The sequence below is a fragment of the Gopherus evgoodei genome, chromosome 6 (genome assembly GCF_007399415.2).
Source record: "Gopherus evgoodei ecotype Sinaloan lineage chromosome 6, rGopEvg1_v1.p, whole genome shotgun sequence".
In the NCBI taxonomy this organism is placed as follows: Eukaryota; Metazoa; Chordata; order Testudines; family Testudinidae; genus Gopherus; species Gopherus evgoodei.
In genome coordinates, this window is record NC_044327.1 from 115,153,752 (window position 1) to 115,170,491 (window position 16,740).

At 60.8% G+C, this 16,740-nt stretch overlaps 12 non-coding genes across 12 annotated transcripts; all 12 read left to right on the plus strand.

Annotated features, from left to right (window-relative positions):
- The first annotated feature begins 807 nt into the window (after positions 1-807).
- Positions 808-879, plus strand: TRNAP-AGG. Its single transcript has one exon. It is a non-coding gene; the product is annotated as a tRNA-Pro (tRNA).
- A 1,660-nt stretch (positions 880-2,539) lies between these two features.
- TRNAP-UGG lies at positions 2,540-2,611 on the plus strand. Its single transcript has one exon. It is a non-coding gene; the product is annotated as a tRNA-Pro (tRNA).
- Positions 2,612-3,566: 955 nt separating this feature from the next.
- TRNAP-AGG lies at positions 3,567-3,638 on the plus strand. Its single transcript has one exon. It is a non-coding gene; the product is annotated as a tRNA-Pro (tRNA).
- A 1,660-nt stretch (positions 3,639-5,298) lies between these two features.
- Positions 5,299-5,370, plus strand: TRNAP-UGG. The gene has a single exon. It is a non-coding gene; the product is annotated as a tRNA-Pro (tRNA).
- Positions 5,371-6,343: 973 nt separating this feature from the next.
- Positions 6,344-6,415, plus strand: TRNAP-AGG. Its single transcript has one exon. It is a non-coding gene; the product is annotated as a tRNA-Pro (tRNA).
- Positions 6,416-8,075: 1,660 nt separating this feature from the next.
- On the plus strand, positions 8,076-8,147 carry TRNAP-UGG. Its single transcript has one exon. It is a non-coding gene; the product is annotated as a tRNA-Pro (tRNA).
- A 955-nt stretch (positions 8,148-9,102) lies between these two features.
- On the plus strand, positions 9,103-9,175 carry TRNAP-AGG. Its single transcript has one exon. It is a non-coding gene; the product is annotated as a tRNA-Pro (tRNA).
- Positions 9,176-10,835: 1,660 nt separating this feature from the next.
- TRNAP-UGG lies at positions 10,836-10,907 on the plus strand. Its single transcript has one exon. It is a non-coding gene; the product is annotated as a tRNA-Pro (tRNA).
- A 951-nt stretch (positions 10,908-11,858) lies between these two features.
- Positions 11,859-11,930, plus strand: TRNAP-AGG. Its single transcript has one exon. It is a non-coding gene; the product is annotated as a tRNA-Pro (tRNA).
- Positions 11,931-13,590: 1,660 nt separating this feature from the next.
- Positions 13,591-13,662, plus strand: TRNAP-UGG. The gene has a single exon. It is a non-coding gene; the product is annotated as a tRNA-Pro (tRNA).
- Positions 13,663-14,617: 955 nt separating this feature from the next.
- Positions 14,618-14,689, plus strand: TRNAP-AGG. Its single transcript has one exon. It is a non-coding gene; the product is annotated as a tRNA-Pro (tRNA).
- Positions 14,690-16,349: 1,660 nt separating this feature from the next.
- On the plus strand, positions 16,350-16,421 carry TRNAS-UGA. The gene has a single exon. It is a non-coding gene; the product is annotated as a tRNA-Ser (tRNA).
- The last annotated feature ends 319 nt before the right edge of the window (positions 16,422-16,740 follow it).

The following is a 16,740-nucleotide window of genomic DNA, read 5'->3' on the forward strand; positions in this document are numbered from 1 at the left end:
GCAGAGGGCGAGCCGGAGTGGCCGCTTCCCCCTATGGTGGAAGGAGAATCTTGAGCACGTGGCGCAAGGGCCACTGGGGTGGGCAGGCTGGCCGGCGGCCTCGGCCGCTGGCGGGAGAACCGGCTCGAGGCGGCCGCACAGGGAGTCGGCGGCATCCTCCACCCATTGGAGCCAATGGGTGGACCTGGTGGCCCAAATGCTTTCCTGACGCCATGTCCCCGCAAATGACGCCCAATGGGGCTTCCTACTCCCCAGACCAAGCCACGCAGGGAGGCTTAACTGTCCAGGTGGAGTACAGGCTGGGAAGGCTTTCCAGTGGACACCTCAAGGAAGAGGAGAGGCTTAAGTGGGGGCCTACATAGCTGGAGGAGCTCGACAGCTCCCCGCAGGCCAGTCGCCCACTCGGCAGACCCACACGCTCCCACCCCGAAGACAAGAACCGAGCGCCCGCCTCAGACACAAAAGCGCACACAGACCTGCTGCTGCCCGCACCCTATCCGCCCAGCTCTCAGGGCTAGCCCCCCAAGTGGAGAACAGAGCACCCAGCTCAGAAAGGAGGACTCTTGCAACTTTCTGGCTCTTTTCTTCTACCCACTCTTCTCCTGATTGGTGTGGCCTCAACGGATCCCTCCCCGGGAGACGAAGACGCGGGCGCTGCATTCTACCTACCGCTGCCCGACGCCAGACGCACAGGCCCCCTTGCCTGGGCTTTCGTGGCACTGGAGGAGCATTGTTTGGAAGTGGTGAGCATTTACAGGAAGGTTGGTTTTTGGCCTAACCTGCTGAGGCCAGACCCCCAACCAAGGTGGCTTGTTGGTCTAGGCGCATGATTCTCGCTTAGGGTGCGAGAGGTCCCGGGTTCAAATCCCGGACAAGCCCGCCTGCCCGCCCTCCATCCCACAGGGTGCGTTTCCTGACCTCCTTGCCTGGCTCCCTTTTGGAAACGCTGCTTTCCTTAGACTTACGAAAGGATTAGCTGGACTGGGGCGGGAGTCTGCTCTTGGGCGCAAGAGACCCCGGCTCCAAATTTCATCCAAGCCCTGGCCAAGCCTGTCTTGGCAGCGGAGCAGGGAGGGTTTTTTCTTCCTCTTCCTCTCCAACATCCCGGAGAGGGAGGGCTGCCTTAGGGTCTGCATTTGGTTCCTTGGTCCAGGGGAACGGTTCTCACTTACGGCGGCAGAGAGCGAGGAGGAGACCTTGGAAAGGTGAAGTCAGGCAGAGTCCTTTTTTACATTTTAGGGCTAACTCTGCCACTTCTTGCGGGGCTTGGGTTGCTTTCCTTTGGTTCGGTTGCGAAAAAGGTGGGCAACGATGATGGCTACGGCTCCAAAAGAGGAGGTTTGTTGACTTTGGCGAATCCAAGTGTCGCTTCCGGTGCGAGAGGCTCCAGGGTCAGCTCCCGGACCAGCCCTCGCCAAAGGGTCTCTTTGCCACTGTCCCTTTCTTTTTTTCCCCAGCTTTGGCCTGGCTTTTTCTCCCCAATCCTGTGGCGTGAGAGTGGCATTAGGGCGTAAATTTGGTTCGCTGCTCCAGGGGTGTGACAGAGCCGGCGTGGAGATGACCTTGGAAAGCTGAAGAGGGGCGCGGTCCTTTTCAACTTCATGCCTACAGCGGCCTGTTGTTTCTCCCAAACTTCCGGGGCGTGCCGAGCCCCTCCTTGGCCAGAGGGGCTTGTTGGCCTAGAGGTAGGCTTCTCGCTTAGGGTGCCAGAAATCCCACACGAGCCCTCGCCATGGTTTCTTTGCTGCTCCACGGGGAACTCGGGGGCTGGGGTGGGGGCTCCTCTTTCCCTGGGGGTGGCTTTTCCTGCTCTTCTTTCCATTTGCTGAGTCTGACGGCACGCGTCCGCGCACCGCTCCTCCTTGTGGCTCCACTGGGGAATAGGCCGGCTCAGGCTGAGGCCCCAACCGGCGGTAACAGCCTGTCAGTTACTCCTCTAGAGCCCCTCTCTCGCTCTCAGGAGCTGCCGCTCTTCTCTTTGGGAGGCAGCCCTCCGGCTAGGGCACGCGGCGTTTCCCCCCTTCCAGCGTACAGGGCTTCCATTCTCTCTCACTACCACGGTGACCTCGCTACCGTCGTGCCCCTCAGTGCCCTGTGCCTGGTCTAGGCCATGCCCTCGGTGGCTGGTAGGGGAACTCGGACGGGCCCTCTTCTGCGGAATCCAGTCCAGGGACACTACGCCTAGCAATTTCTCCTCCTTGCCTGGACTGCTTCCTAAAAGTCCTGGCTTCCCTCCTGGCTCTGGGTGGACCAGCTCCAAATCCTCCCAGGGAGTGAGTGCCCTGTCCCAGCAGCAGCCTCTGTCTCTTGCCAGCTTCCTGGCTTTAGAGGCCCTGCCTCTTCCGGCCCAGCTGAGTCCGCTTGCGCTCCATCTCTGACCCCTGGCTCTTCCTCCAGGTGCAGCCCGTGGCGGTGATAGGCCTAGCTGGCCACCTGAATGCCTTCCAGTTCTGTTGGGGGTGGGTGAAACCTCATCAGCACAGGGCGTGTGTCCTCTCCTTCATTCGCAGGCGCCAGGGTGCCATAAGCAGCAAGCGGTGGCTTGTTGGTCTAGGAGCATGATTCTTGCTTTGGGAGCAAGAGGTCCCGGGTTCAATTCCCGGACAAGCCCTGGCGTGAGGTTTCGTTGCTGGCACGATTTGCCCCCCTTGACCGTCTTCTTTTCTCCAACAGCCTGTCAAACCACAGCTGCCTTAGCGTCTCAACGAAGTGCCGGGTTGCCCCGGTGGCTGACAGAGCCTGGGGGCTAAGGGCTGCAGAGGGCAAGCCGGAGTGGCCGCTTCCCCCTATGGTGGAAGGAGAATCTTGAGCACGTGGCGCAAGGGCCACTGGGGTGGGCAGGCTGGCCGGTGGCCTCAGCCACTGGTGGGGGAACCAGTTTGAGGTGGCTGCACAGGGAGTTGGCGACATCCTCCACCCATTGCAGCCAATGGGTTGAACTGGTGGCCCAAATGCTTTCCTGACGCCATGTCCCCGCAAATGACGCCCAACGGGGGTTCCAACTCCCCGGCCCGAGCCACGCAGGGAGGCTTAACAGTCCAGCTGGAGCACAGGCTGGGGAGGCTTTCCAGTGGGCACCCCAAGGAAGGAGAGAGGCTTAAGTGAGGGCCTATGCAGCAGGAGGAGCTCCACAGCTCCCCGCAGGCCAAATGCCCACTCGGCAGACCCACATGCTCCCACCCCGAAGATAAGAACCGAGCGCCCGCCTCAGACACAAAAGCGCACACAGACCTGCTGCTGCCCGCACCCTATCCGCCCAGCTCTCAGGACTAGCCCCCCAAGTGGAGAATGGAACACACAGCTCCGACGCAAAGGAGGACTCTTGCAACTTTCTGGCTCTTTTCTTCTACCCACTCTTCTCCCGATTGGCGTGGCCTCAACGGATCCCTCCCCGGGAGACGAAGACGCGGGCGCTGCATTCTACCTACCGCTGCCCGACGCCAGACGCACAGGCCCCCTTGCCTGGGCTATCGTGGCACTGGAGGAGCGCCGTTTAGAAGTGGTGAACATTTACAGGAAGGTTGGTTTTTGGCCTAACCTGCTGAGGCCAGACCCCCAACCAAGGTGGCTTGTTGGTCTAGGCGCATGATTCTCGCTTAGGGTGCGAGAGGTCCCGGGTTCAAATCCCGGACAAGCCCGCCTGCCCGCCCTCCATCCCACAGGGTGCGTTTCCTGACCTCCTTGCCTGGCTCCCTTTTGGAAACGCTGCTTTCCTTAGACTTACGAAAGGATTAGCTGGACTGGGGCGGGAGTCTGCTCTTGGGCGCAAGAGACCCCGGCTCCAAATTTCATCCAAGCCCTGGCCAAGCCTGTCTTGGCAGCGGAGCAGGGAGGGTTTTTTCTTCCTCTTCCTCTCCAACATCCCGGAGAGGGAGGGCTGCCTTAGGGTCTGCATTTGGTTCCTTGGTCCAGGGGAACGGTTCTCACTTACGGCGGCAGAGAGCGAGGAGGAGACCTTGGAAAGGTGAAGTCAGGCAGAGTCCTTTTTTACATTTTAGGGCTAACTCTGCCACTTCTTGCGGGGCTTGGGTTGCTTTCCTTTGGTTCGGTTGCGAAAAAGGTGGGCAACGATGATGGCTACGGCTCCAAAAGAGGAGGTTTGTTGACTTTGGCGAATCCAAGTGTCGCTTCCGGTGCGAGAGGCTCCAGGGTCAGCTCCCGGACCAGCCCTCGCCAAAGGGTCTCTTTGCCACTGTCCCTTTCTTTTTTTCCCCAGCTTTGGCCTGGCTTTTTCTCCCCAATCCTGTGGCGTGAGAGTGGCATTAGGGCGTAAATTTGGTTCGCTGCTCCAGGGGTGTGACAGAGCCGGCGTGGAGATGACCTTGGAAAGCTGAAGAGGGGCGCGGTCCTTTTCAACTTCATGCCTACAGCGGCCTGTTGTTTCTCCCAAACTTCCGGGGCGTGCCGAGCCCCTCCTTGGCCAGAGGGGCTTGTTGGCCTAGAGGTAGGCTTCTCGCTTAGGGTGCCAGAAATCCCACACGAGCCCTCGCCATGGTTTCTTTGCTGCTCCACGGGGAACTCGGGGGCTGGGGTGGGGGCTCCTCTTTCCCTGGGGGTGGCTTTTCCTGCTCTTCTTTCCATTTGCTGAGTCTGACGGCACGCGTCCGCGCACCGCTCCTCCTTGTGGCTCCACTGGGGAATAGGCCGGCTCAGGCTGAGGCCCCAACCGGCGGTAACAGCCTGTCAGTTACTCCTCTAGAGCCCCTCTCTCGCTCTCAGGAGCTGCCGCTCTTCTCTTTGGGAGGCAGCCCTCCGGCTAGGGCACGCGGCGTTTCCCCCCTTCCAGCGTACAGGGCTTCCATTCTCTCTCACTACCACGGTGACCTCGCTACCGTCGTGCCCCTCAGTGCCCTGTGCCTGGTCTAGGCCATGCCCTCGGTGGCTGGTAGGGGAACTCGGACGGGCCCTCTTCTGCGGAATCCAGTCCAGGGACACTACGCCTAGCAATTTCTCCTCCTTGCCTGGACTGCTTCCTAAAAGTCCTGGCTTCCCTCCTGGCTCTGGGTGGACCAGCTCCAAATCCTCCCAGGGAGTGAGTGCCCTGTCCCAGCAGCAGCCTCTGTCTCTTGCCAGCTTCCTGGCTTTAGAGGCCCTGCCTCTTCCGGCCCAGCTGAGTCCGCTTGCGCTCCATCTCTGACCCCTGGCTCTTCCTCCAGGTGCAGCCCGTGGCGGTGATAGGCCTAGCTGGCCACCTGAATGCCTTCCAGTTCTGTTGGGGGTGGGTGAAACCTCATCAGCACAGGGCGTGTGTCCTCTCCTTCATTCGCAGGCGCCAGGGTGCCATAAGCAGCAAGCGGTGGCTTGTTGGTCTAGGAGCATGATTCTTGCTTTGGGAGCAAGAGGTCCCGGGTTCAATTCCCGGACAAGCCCTGGCGTGAGGTTTCGTTGCTGGCACGATTTGCCCCCCTTGACCGTCTTCTTTTCTCCAACAGCCTGTCGAGCCACAGCTGCCTTAGCGTCGCAACGAAGTGCCGGGTTGCCCCGGTGGCCGACAGAGCCTGGGGGCTAAGGGTTGCAGAGGGCGAGCCGGAGTGGCCGCTTCCCCCTCTGGTGGAAGGAGAATCTTGAGCATGTGGCACAAGGGCCACTCGGGTGGCAGGCAGGCAGGGCGAGGGCAAGCTGGCCGGCGGCCTCGGCTGCTGGCGGGAGAACCGGCTCGAGGCGGCCGCACAGGGAGTCGGCGGCATCCTCCACCCATTGGAGCCAATGGGTGGACCTGGTGGCCCAAATGCTTTCCTGACGCCATGTCCCCGCAAATGACGCCCAATGGGGCTTCCTACTCCCCGGCCCGAGCCACGCAGGGAGGCTTAACAGTCCAGCTGGAGCACAGGCTGGGGAGGCTTTCCAGTGGGCACCCCAAGGAAGGGGAGAGGCTTAAGTGGGGGCCTACGCAGCTGGAGGGGCTCGACAGCTCCCCGCAGGCCAAATGCCCACTCGGCAGACCCACATGCTCCCACCCCGAAGATAAGAACCGAGCTCCCGCCTCAGACACAAAAACGCACACAGACCTGCTGCTGCCCGCACCCTATCCGCCCAGCTCTCAGGACTAGCCCCCCAAGTGGAGAATGGAACACACAGCTCCGACGCAAAGGAGGACTCTTGCAACTTTCTGGCTCTTTTCTTCTACCCACTCTTCTCCCGATTGGCGTGGCCTCAACGGATCCCTCCCCGGGAGACGAAGACGCGGGCGCTGCATTCTACCTACCGCTGCCCGACGCCAGACGCACAGGCCCCCTTGCCTGGGCTATCGTGGCACTGGAGGAGCGCCGTTTAGAAGTGGTGAACATTTACAGGAAGGTTGGTTTTTGGCCTAACCTGCTGAGGCCAGACCCCCAACCAAGGTGGCTTGTTGGTCTAGGCGCATGATTCTCGCTTAGGGTGCGAGAGGTCCCGGGTTCAAATCCCGGACAAGCCCGCCTGCCCGCCCTCCATCCCACAGGGTGCGTTTCCTGACCTCCTTGCCTGGCTCCCTTTTGGAAACGCTGCTTTCCTTAGACTTACGAAAGGATTAGCTGGACTGGGGCGGGAGTCTGCTCTTGGGCGCAAGAGACCCCGGCTCCAAATTTCATCCAAGCCCTGGCCAAGCCTGTCTTGGCAGCGGAGCAGGGAGGGTTTTTTCTTCCTCTTCCTCTCCAACATCCCGGAGAGGGAGGGCTGCCTTAGGGTCTGCATTTGGTTCCTTGGTCCAGGGGAACGGTTCTCACTTACGGCGGCAGAGAGCGAGGAGGAGACCTTGGAAAGGTGAAGTCAGGCAGAGTCCTTTTTTACATTTTAGGGCTAACTCTGCCACTTCTTGCGGGGCTTGGGTTGCTTTCCTTTGGTTCGGTTGCGAAAAAGGTGGGCAACGATGATGGCTACGGCTCCAAAAGAGGAGGTTTGTTGACTTTGGCGAATCCAAGTGTCGCTTCCGGTGCGAGAGGCTCCAGGGTCAGCTCCCGGACCAGCCCTCGCCAAAGGGTCTCTTTGCCACTGTCCCTTTCTTTTTTTCCCCAGCTTTGGCCTGGCTTTTTCTCCCCAATCCTGTGGCGTGAGAGTGGCATTAGGGCGTAAATTTGGTTCGCTGCTCCAGGGGTGTGACAGAGCCGGCGTGGAGATGACCTTGGAAAGCTGAAGAGGGGCGCGGTCCTTTTCAACTTCATGCCTACAGCGGCCTGTTGTTTCTCCCAAACTTCCGGGGCGTGCCGAGCCCCTCCTTGGCCAGAGGGGCTTGTTGGCCTAGAGGTAGGCTTCTCGCTTAGGGTGCCAGAAATCCCACACGAGCCCTCGCCATGGTTTCTTTGCTGCTCCACGGGGAACTCGGGGGCTGGGGTGGGGGCTCCTCTTTCCCTGGGGGTGGCTTTTCCTGCTCTTCTTTCCATTTGCTGAGTCTGACGGCACGCGTCCGCGCACCGCTCCTCCTTGTGGCTCCACTGGGGAATAGGCCGGCTCAGGCTGAGGCCCCAACCGGCGGTAACAGCCTGTCAGTTACTCCTCTAGAGCCCCTCTCTCGCTCTCAGGAGCTGCCGCTCTTCTCTTTGGGAGGCAGCCCTCCGGCTAGGGCACGCGGCGTTTCCCCCCTTCCAGCGTACAGGGCTTCCATTCTCTCTCACTACCACGGTGACCTCGCTACCGTCGTGCCCCTCAGTGCCCTGTGCCTGGTCTAGGCCATGCCCTCGGTGGCTGGTAGGGGAACTCGGACGGGCCCTCTTCTGCGGAATCCAGTCCAGGGACACTACGCCTAGCAATTTCTCCTCCTTGCCTGGACTGCTTCCTAAAAGTCCTGGCTTCCCTCCTGGCTCTGGGTGGACCAGCTCCAAATCCTCCCAGGGAGTGAGTGCCCTGTCCCAGCAGCAGCCTCTGTCTCTTGCCAGCTTCCTGGCTTTAGAGGCCCTGCCTCTTCCGGCCCAGCTGAGTCCGCTTGCGCTCCATCTCTGACCCCTGGCTCTTCCTCCAGGTGCAGCCCGTGGCGGTGATAGGCCTAGCTGGCCACCTGAATGCCTTCCAGTTCTGTTGGGGGTGGGTGAAACCTCATCAGCACAGGGCGTGTGTCCTCTCCTTCATTCGCAGGCGCCAGGGTGCCATAAGCAGCAAGCGGTGGCTTGTTGGTCTAGGAGCATGATTCTTGCTTTGGGAGCAAGAGGTCCCGGGTTCAATTCCCGGACAAGCCCTGGCGTGAGGTTTCGTTGCTGGCACGATTTGCCCCCCTTGACCGTCTTCTTTTCTCCAACAGCCTGTCGAGCCACAGCTGCCTTAGCGTCGCAACGAAGTGCCGGGTTGCCCCGGTGGCCGACAGAGCCTGGGGGCTAAGGGTTGCAGAGGGCGAGCCGGAGTGGCCGCTTCCCCCTATGGTGGAAGGAGAATCTTGAGCACGTGGCGCAAGGGCCACTGGGGTGGGCAGGCTGGCCGGTGGCCTCAGCCACTGGTGGGGGAACCAGTTTGAGGTGGCCGCACAGGGAGTCGGCGACATCCTCCACCCTTTGGACCCAAAGAGTTGACCTAATGGCCCAAATGCTTTCCTGACGCCATGTCCCCGCAAATGACGCCCAACGGGGGTTCCAACTCCCCGGCCCGAGCCACGCAGGGAGGCTTAACGGTCCAGCTGGAGCACAGGCTGGGGAGGTTTTCCAGTGGGCACCCCAAGGAAGGGGAGAGGCTTAAGTGGGGGCCTACGCAGCTGGAGGGGCTCGACAGCTCCCCGCAGGCCAGTCGCCCACTCGGCAGACCCACACGCTCCCGCCCCGAAGACAAGAACCGAGCGCCCGCCTCAGACACAAAAGCGCACACAGACCTGCTGCTGCCCGCACCCTATCCGCCCAGCTCTCAGGACTAGCCCCCCAAGTGGAGAATGGAACACACAGCTCCGACGCAAAGGAGGACTCTTGCAACTTTCTGGCTCTTTTCTTCTACCCACTCTTCTCCCGATTGGCGTGGCCTCAACGGATCCCTCCCCGGGAGACGAAGACGCGGGCGCTGCATTCTACCTACCGCTGCCCGACGCCAGACGCACAGGCCCCCTTGCCTGGGCTATCGTGGCACTGGAGGAGCGCCGTTTAGAAGTGGTGAACATTTACAGGAAGGTTGGTTTTTGGCCTAACCTGCTGAGGCCAGACCCCCAACCAAGGTGGCTTGTTGGTCTAGGCTGCATGATTCTCGCTTAGGGTGCGAGAGGTCCCGGGTTCAAATCCCGGACAAGCCCGCCTGCCCGCCCTCCATCCCACAGGGTGCGTTTCCTGACCTCCTTGCCTGGCTCCCTTTTGGAAACGCTGCTTTCCTTAGACTTACGAAAGGATTAGCTGGACTGGGGCGGGAGTCTGCTCTTGGGCGCAAGAGACCCCGGCTCCAAATTTCATCCAAGCCCTGGCCAAGCCTGTCTTGGCAGCGGAGCAGGGAGGGTTTTTTCTTCCTCTTCCTCTCCAACATCCCGGAGAGGGAGGGCTGCCTTAGGGTCTGCATTTGGTTCCTTGGTCCAGGGGAACGGTTCTCACTTACGGCGGCAGAGAGCGAGGAGGAGACCTTGGAAAGGTGAAGTCAGGCAGAGTCCTTTTTTACATTTTAGGGCTAACTCTGCCACTTCTTGCGGGGCTTGGGTTGCTTTCCTTTGGTTCGGTTGCGAAAAAGGTGGGCAACGATGATGGCTACGGCTCCAAAAGAGGAGGTTTGTTGACTTTGGCGAATCCAAGTGTCGCTTCCGGTGCGAGAGGCTCCAGGGTCAGCTCCCGGACCAGCCCTCGCCAAAGGGTCTCTTTGCCACTGTCCCTTTCTTTTTTTCCCCAGCTTTGGCCTGGCTTTTTCTCCCCAATCCTGTGGCGTGAGAGTGGCATTAGGGCGTAAATTTGGTTCGCTGCTCCAGGGGTGTGACAGAGCCGGCGTGGAGATGACCTTGGAAAGCTGAAGAGGGGCGCGGTCCTTTTCAACTTCATGCCTACAGCGGCCTGTTGTTTCTCCCAAACTTCCGGGGCGTGCCGAGCCCCTCCTTGGCCAGAGGGGCTTGTTGGCCTAGAGGTAGGCTTCTCGCTTAGGGTGCCAGAAATCCCACACGAGCCCTCGCCATGGTTTCTTTGCTGCTCCACGGGGAACTCGGGGGCTGGGGTGGGGGCTCCTCTTTCCCTGGGGGTGGCTTTTCCTGCTCTTCTTTCCATTTGCTGAGTCTGACGGCACGCGTCCGCGCACCGCTCCTCCTTGTGGCTCCACTGGGGAATAGGCCGGCTCAGGCTGAGGCCCCAACCGGCGGTAACAGCCTGTCAGTTACTCCTCTAGAGCCCCTCTCTCGCTCTCAGGAGCTGCCGCTCTTCTCTTTGGGAGGCAGCCCTCCGGCTAGGGCACGCGGCGTTTCCCCCCTTCCAGCGTACAGGGCTTCCATTCTCTCTCACTACCACGGTGACCTCGCTACCGTCGTGCCCCTCAGTGCCCTGTGCCTGGTCTAGGCCATGCCCTCGGTGGCTGGTAGGGGAACTCGGACGGGCCCTCTTCTGCGGAATCCAGTCCAGGGACACTACGCCTAGCAATTTCTCCTCCTTGCCTGGACTGCTTCCTAAAAGTCCTGGCTTCCCTCCTGGCTCTGGGTGGACCAGCTCCAAATCCTCCCAGGGAGTGAGTGCCCTGTCCCAGCAGCAGCCTCTGTCTCTTGCCAGCTTCCTGGCTTTAGAGGCCCTGCCTCTTCCGGCCCAGCTGAGTCCGCTTGCGCTCCATCTCTGACCCCTGGCTCTTCCTCCAGGTGCAGCCCGTGGCGGTGATAGGCCTAGCTGGCCACCTGAATGCCTTCCAGTTCTGTTGGGGGTGGGTGAAACCTCATCAGCACAGGGCGTGTGTCCTCTCCTTCATTCGCAGGCGCCAGGGTGCCATAAGCAGCAAGCGGTGGCTTGTTGGTCTAGGAGCATGATTCTTGCTTTGGGAGCAAGAGGTCCCGGGTTCAATTCCCGGACAAGCCCTGGCGTGAGGTTTCGTTGCTGGCACGATTTGCCCCCCTTGACCGTCTTGTTTTCTCCAACAGCCTGTCAAACCACAGCTGCCTTAGCGTCTCAACGAAGTGCCGGGTTGCCCCGGTGGCTGACAGAGCCTGGGGGCTAAGGGCTGCAGAGGGCAAGCCGGAGTGGCCGCTTCCCCCTATGGTGGAAGGAGAATCTTGAGCACGTGGCGCAAGGGCCACTGGGGTGGGCAGGCTGGCCGGCGGCCTCGGCCGCTGGCGGGAGAACTGGCTTGAGGTGGCCGCACAGGGAGTCGGCGGCATCCTCCACCCATTGCAGCCAATGGGTTGAACTGGTGGCCCAAATGCTTTCCTGACGCCATGTCCCCGCAAATGACGCCCAACGGGGGTTCCAACTCCCCGGCCCGAGCCACGCAGGGAGGCTTAACTGTCCAGGTGGAGTACAGGCTGGGAAGGCTTTCCAGTGGACACCTCAAGGAAGAGGAGAGGCTTAAGTGGGGGCCTACATAGCTGGAGGAGCTCGACAGTTCTCCGGAGGCGAAACGCCCACTCTGCAGACCCACACTCTCCCACCCCGAAGACACGAACCGAGCGCCCGGCTCAGACACAAAATCGCACACAGACCTGCTGCTGCCCGCACCCTATCCGCCCAGCTCTCAGGACTAGCCCCCCAAGTGGAGAATGGAACACACAGCTCAGAAAGGAGGACTCTTGCAACTTTCTGGCTCTTTTCTTCTACCCACTCTTCTCCTGATTGGTGTGGCCTCAACGGATCCCTCCCCGGGAGACGAAGACGCGGGCGCTGCATTCTACCTACCGCTGCCCGACGCCAGACGCACAGGCCCCCTTGCCTGGGCTATCGTGGCACTGGAGGAGCGCCGTTTAGAAGTGGTGAACATTTACAGGAAGGTTGGTTTTTGGCCTAACCTGCTGAGGCCAGACCCCCAACCAAGGTGGCTTGTTGGTCTAGGCGCATGATTCTCGCTTAGGGTGCGAGAGGTCCCGGGTTCAAATCCCGGACAAGCCCGCCTGCCCGCCCTCCATCCCACAGGGTGCGTTTCCTGACCTCCTTGCCTGGCTCCCTTTTGGAAACGCTGCTTTCCTTAGACTTACGAAAGGATTAGCTGGACTGGGGCGGGAGTCTGCTCTTGGGCGCAAGAGACCCCGGCTCCAAATTTCATCCAAGCCCTGGCCAAGCCTGTCTTGGCAGCGGAGCAGGGAGGGTTTTTTCTTCCTCTTCCTCTCCAACATCCCGGAGAGGGAGGGCTGCCTTAGGGTCTGCATTTGGTTCCTTGGTCCAGGGGAACGGTTCTCACTTACGGCGGCAGAGAGCGAGGAGGAGACCTTGGAAAGGTGAAGTCAGGCAGAGTCCTTTTTTACATTTTAGGGCTAACTCTGCCACTTCTTGCGGGGCTTGGGTTGCTTTCCTTTGGTTCGGTTGCGAAAAAGGTGGGCAACGATGATGGCTACGGCTCCAAAAGAGGAGGTTTGTTGACTTTGGCGAATCCAAGTGTCGCTTCCGGTGCGAGAGGCTCCAGGGTCAGCTCCCGGACCAGCCCTCGCCAAAGGGTCTCTTTGCCACTGTCCCTTTCTTTTTTTCCCCAGCTTTGGCCTGGCTTTTTCTCCCCAATCCTGTGGCGTGAGAGTGGCATTAGGGCGTAAATTTGGTTCGCTGCTCCAGGGGTGTGACAGAGCCGGCGTGGAGATGACCTTGGAAAGCTGAAGAGGGGCGCGGTCCTTTTCAACTTCATGCCTACAGCGGCCTGTTGTTTCTCCCAAACTTCCGGGGCGTGCCGAGCCCCTCCTTGGCCAGAGGGGCTTGTTGGCCTAGAGGTAGGCTTCTCGCTTAGGGTGCCAGAAATCCCACACGAGCCCTCGCCATGGTTTCTTTGCTGCTCCACGGGGAACTCGGGGGCTGGGGTGGGGGCTCCTCTTTCCCTGGGGGTGGCTTTTCCTGCTCTTCTTTCCATTTGCTGAGTCTGACGGCACGCGTCCGCGCACCGCTCCTCCTTGTGGCTCCACTGGGGAATAGGCCGGCTCAGGCTGAGGCCCCAACCGGCGGTAACAGCCTGTCAGTTACTCCTCTAGAGCCCCTCTCTCGCTCTCAGGAGCTGCCGCTCTTCTCTTTGGGAGGCAGCCCTCCGGCTAGGGCACGCGGCGTTTCCCCCCTTCCAGCGTACAGGGCTTCCATTCTCTCTCACTACCACGGTGACCTCGCTACCGTCGTGCCCCTCAGTGCCCTGTGCCTGGTCTAGGCCATGCCCTCGGTGGCTGGTAGGGGAACTCGGACGGGCCCTCTTCTGCGGAATCCAGTCCAGGGACACTACGCCTAGCAATTTCTCCTCCTTGCCTGGACTGCTTCCTAAAAGTCCTGGCTTCCCTCCTGGCTCTGGGTGGACCAGCTCCAAATCCTCCCAGGGAGTGAGTGCCCTGTCCCAGCAGCAGCCTCTGTCTCTTGCCAGCTTCCTGGCTTTAGAGGCCCTGCCTCTTCCGGCCCAGCTGAGTCCGCTTGCGCTCCATCTCTGACCCCTGGCTCTTCCTCCAGGTGCAGCCCGTGGCGGTGATAGGCCTAGCTGGCCACCTGAATGCCTTCCAGTTCTGTTGGGGGTGGGTGAAACCTCATCAGCACAGGGCGTGTGTCCTCTCCTTCATTCGCAGGCGCCAGGGTGCCATAAGCAGCAAGCGGTGGCTTGTTGGTCTAGGAGCATGATTCTTGCTTTGGGAGCAAGAGGTCCCGGGTTCAATTCCCGGACAAGCCCTGGCGTGAGGTTTTGTTGCTGGCACGATTTGCCCCCCTTGACCGTCTTCTTTTCTCCAACAGCCTGTCGAGCCACAGCTGCCTTAGCGTCGCAACGAAGTGCCGGGTTGCCCCGGTGGCCGACAGAGCCTGGGGGCTAAGGGTTGCAGAGGGCGAGCCGGAGTGGCCGCTTCCCCCTATGGTGGAAGGAGAATCTTGAGCACGTGGCGCAAGGGCCACTGGGGTGGGCAGGCTGGCCGGCGGCCTCGGCCGCTGGCGGGAGAACTGGCTTGAGGTGGCCGCACAGGGAGTCGGCGGCATCCTCCACCCATTGCAGCCAATGGGTTGAACTGGTGGCCCAAATGCTTTCCTGACGCCATGTCCCCGCAAATGACGCCCAACGGGGGTTCCAACTCCCCGGCCCGAGCCACGCAGGGAGGCTTAACGGTCCAGCTGGAGCACAGGCTGGGGAGGTTTTCCAGTGGGCACCCCAAGGAAGGGGAGAGGCTTAAGTGGGGGCCTACGCAGCTGGAGGGGCTCGACAGCTCCCCGCAGGCCAGTCGCCCACTCGGCAGACCCACACGCTCCCGCCCCGAAGACAAGAACCGAGCGCCCGCCTCAGACACAAAAGCGCACACAGACCTGCTGCTGCCCGCACCCTATCCGCCCAGCTCTCAGGACTAGCCCCCCAAGTGGAGAATGGAACACACAGCTCCGACGCAAAGGAGGACTCTTGCAACTTTCTGGCTCTTTTCTTCTACCCACTCTTCTCCCGATTGGCGTGGCCTCAACGGATCCCTCCCCGGGAGACGAAGACGCGGGCGCTGCATTCTACCTACCGCTGCCCGACGCCAGACGCACAGGCCCCCTTGCCTGGGCTATCGTGGCACTGGAGGAGCGCCGTTTAGAAGTGGTGAACATTTACAGGAAGGTTGGTTTTTGGCCTAACCTGCTGAGGCCAGACCCCCAACCAAGGTGGCTTGTTGGTCTAGGCGCATGATTCTCGCTTAGGGTGCGAGAGGTCCCGGGTTCAAATCCCGGACAAGCCCGCCTGCCCGCCCTCCATCCCACAGGGTGCGTTTCCTGACCTCCTTGCCTGGCTCCCTTTTGGAAACGCTGCTTTCCTTAGACTTACGAAAGGATTAGCTGGACTGGGGCGGGAGTCTGCTCTTGGGCGCAAGAGACCCCGGCTCCAAATTTCATCCAAGCCCTGGCCAAGCCTGTCTTGGCAGCGGAGCAGGGAGGGTTTTTTCTTCCTCTTCCTCTCCAACATCCCGGAGAGGGAGGGCTGCCTTAGGGTCTGCATTTGGTTCCTTGGTCCAGGGGAACGGTTCTCACTTACGGCGGCAGAGAGCGAGGAGGAGACCTTGGAAAGGTGAAGTCAGGCAGAGTCCTTTTTTACATTTTAGGGCTAACTCTGCCACTTCTTGCGGGGCTTGGGTTGCTTTCCTTTGGTTCGGTTGCGAAAAAGGTGGGCAACGATGATGGCTACGGCTCCAAAAGAGGAGGTTTGTTGACTTTGGCGAATCCAAGTGTCGCTTCCGGTGCGAGAGGCTCCAGGGTCAGCTCCCGGACCAGCCCTCGCCAAAGGGTCTCTTTGCCACTGTCCCTTTCTTTTTTTCCCCAGCTTTGGCCTGGCTTTTTCTCCCCAATCCTGTGGCGTGAGAGTGGCATTAGGGCGTAAATTTGGTTCGCTGCTCCAGGGGTGTGACAGAGCCGGCGTGGAGATGACCTTGGAAAGCTGAAGAGGGGCGCGGTCCTTTTCAACTTCATGCCTACAGCGGCCTGTTGTTTCTCCCAAACTTCCGGGGCGTGCCGAGCCCCTCCTTGGCCAGAGGGGCTTGTTGGCCTAGAGGTAGGCTTCTCGCTTAGGGTGCCAGAAATCCCACACGAGCCCTCGCCATGGTTTCTTTGCTGCTCCACGGGGAACTCGGGGGCTGGGGTGGGGGCTCCTCTTTCCCTGGGGGTGGCTTTTCCTGCTCTTCTTTCCATTTGCTGAGTCTGACGGCACGCGTCCGCGCACCGCTCCTCCTTGTGGCTCCACTGGGGAATAGGCCGGCTCAGGCTGAGGCCCCAACCGGCGGTAACAGCCTGTCAGTTACTCCTCTAGAGCCCCTCTCTCGCTCTCAGGAGCTGCCGCTCTTCTCTTTGGGAGGCAGCCCTCCGGCTAGGGCACGCGGCGTTTCCCCCCTTCCAGCGTACAGGGCTTCCATTCTCTCTCACTACCACGGTGACCTCGCTACCGTCGTGCCCCTCAGTGCCCTGTGCCTGGTCTAGGCCATGCCCTCGGTGGCTGGTAGGGGAACTCGGACGGGCCCTCTTCTGCGGAATCCAGTCCAGGGACACTACGCCTAGCAATTTCTCCTCCTTGCCTGGACTGCTTCCTAAAAGTCCTGGCTTCCCTCCTGGCTCTGGGTGGACCAGCTCCAAATCCTCCCAGGGAGTGAGTGCCCTGTCCCAGCAGCAGCCTCTGTCTCTTGCCAGCTTCCTGGCTTTAGAGGCCCTGCCTCTTCCGGCCCAGCTGAGTCCGCTTGCGCTCCATCTCTGACCCCTGGCTCTTCCTCCAGGTGCAGCCCGTGGCGGTGATAGGCCTAGCTGGCCACCTGAATGCCTTCCAGTTCTGTTGGGGGTGGGTGAAACCTCATCAGCACAGGGCGTGTGTCCTCTCCTTCATTCGCAGGCGCCAGGGTGCCATAAGCAGCAAGCGGTGGCTTGTTGGTCTAGGAGTATGATTCTTGTTTTGAGAGCAAGAGGTCCTGGGTTCAATTCCCGGACAAGCCCTGGCGCGAGGTTTCGTTGCTGGCACGATTTGCCCCCTTGACCGTCTTCTTTTCTCCAACAGCCTGTCGAGCCACAGCTGCCTTAGCGTCGCAACGAAGTGCCGGTTTGCCCCGGTGGCCGACAGAGCCTGGGAGCTAAGGGTTGCAGAGGGCGAGCCGGAGTGCCCGCTTCCCCCTATGGTGGAAGGAGAATCTTGAGCACGTGGCGCAAGGGCCACTGGGGTGGGCAGGCTGGCCGGCGGCCTCGGCCGCTGGCGGGAGAACTGGCTTGAGGTGGCCGCACGGAGTCGGCGACATCCTCCACCCATTGCAGCCAATGG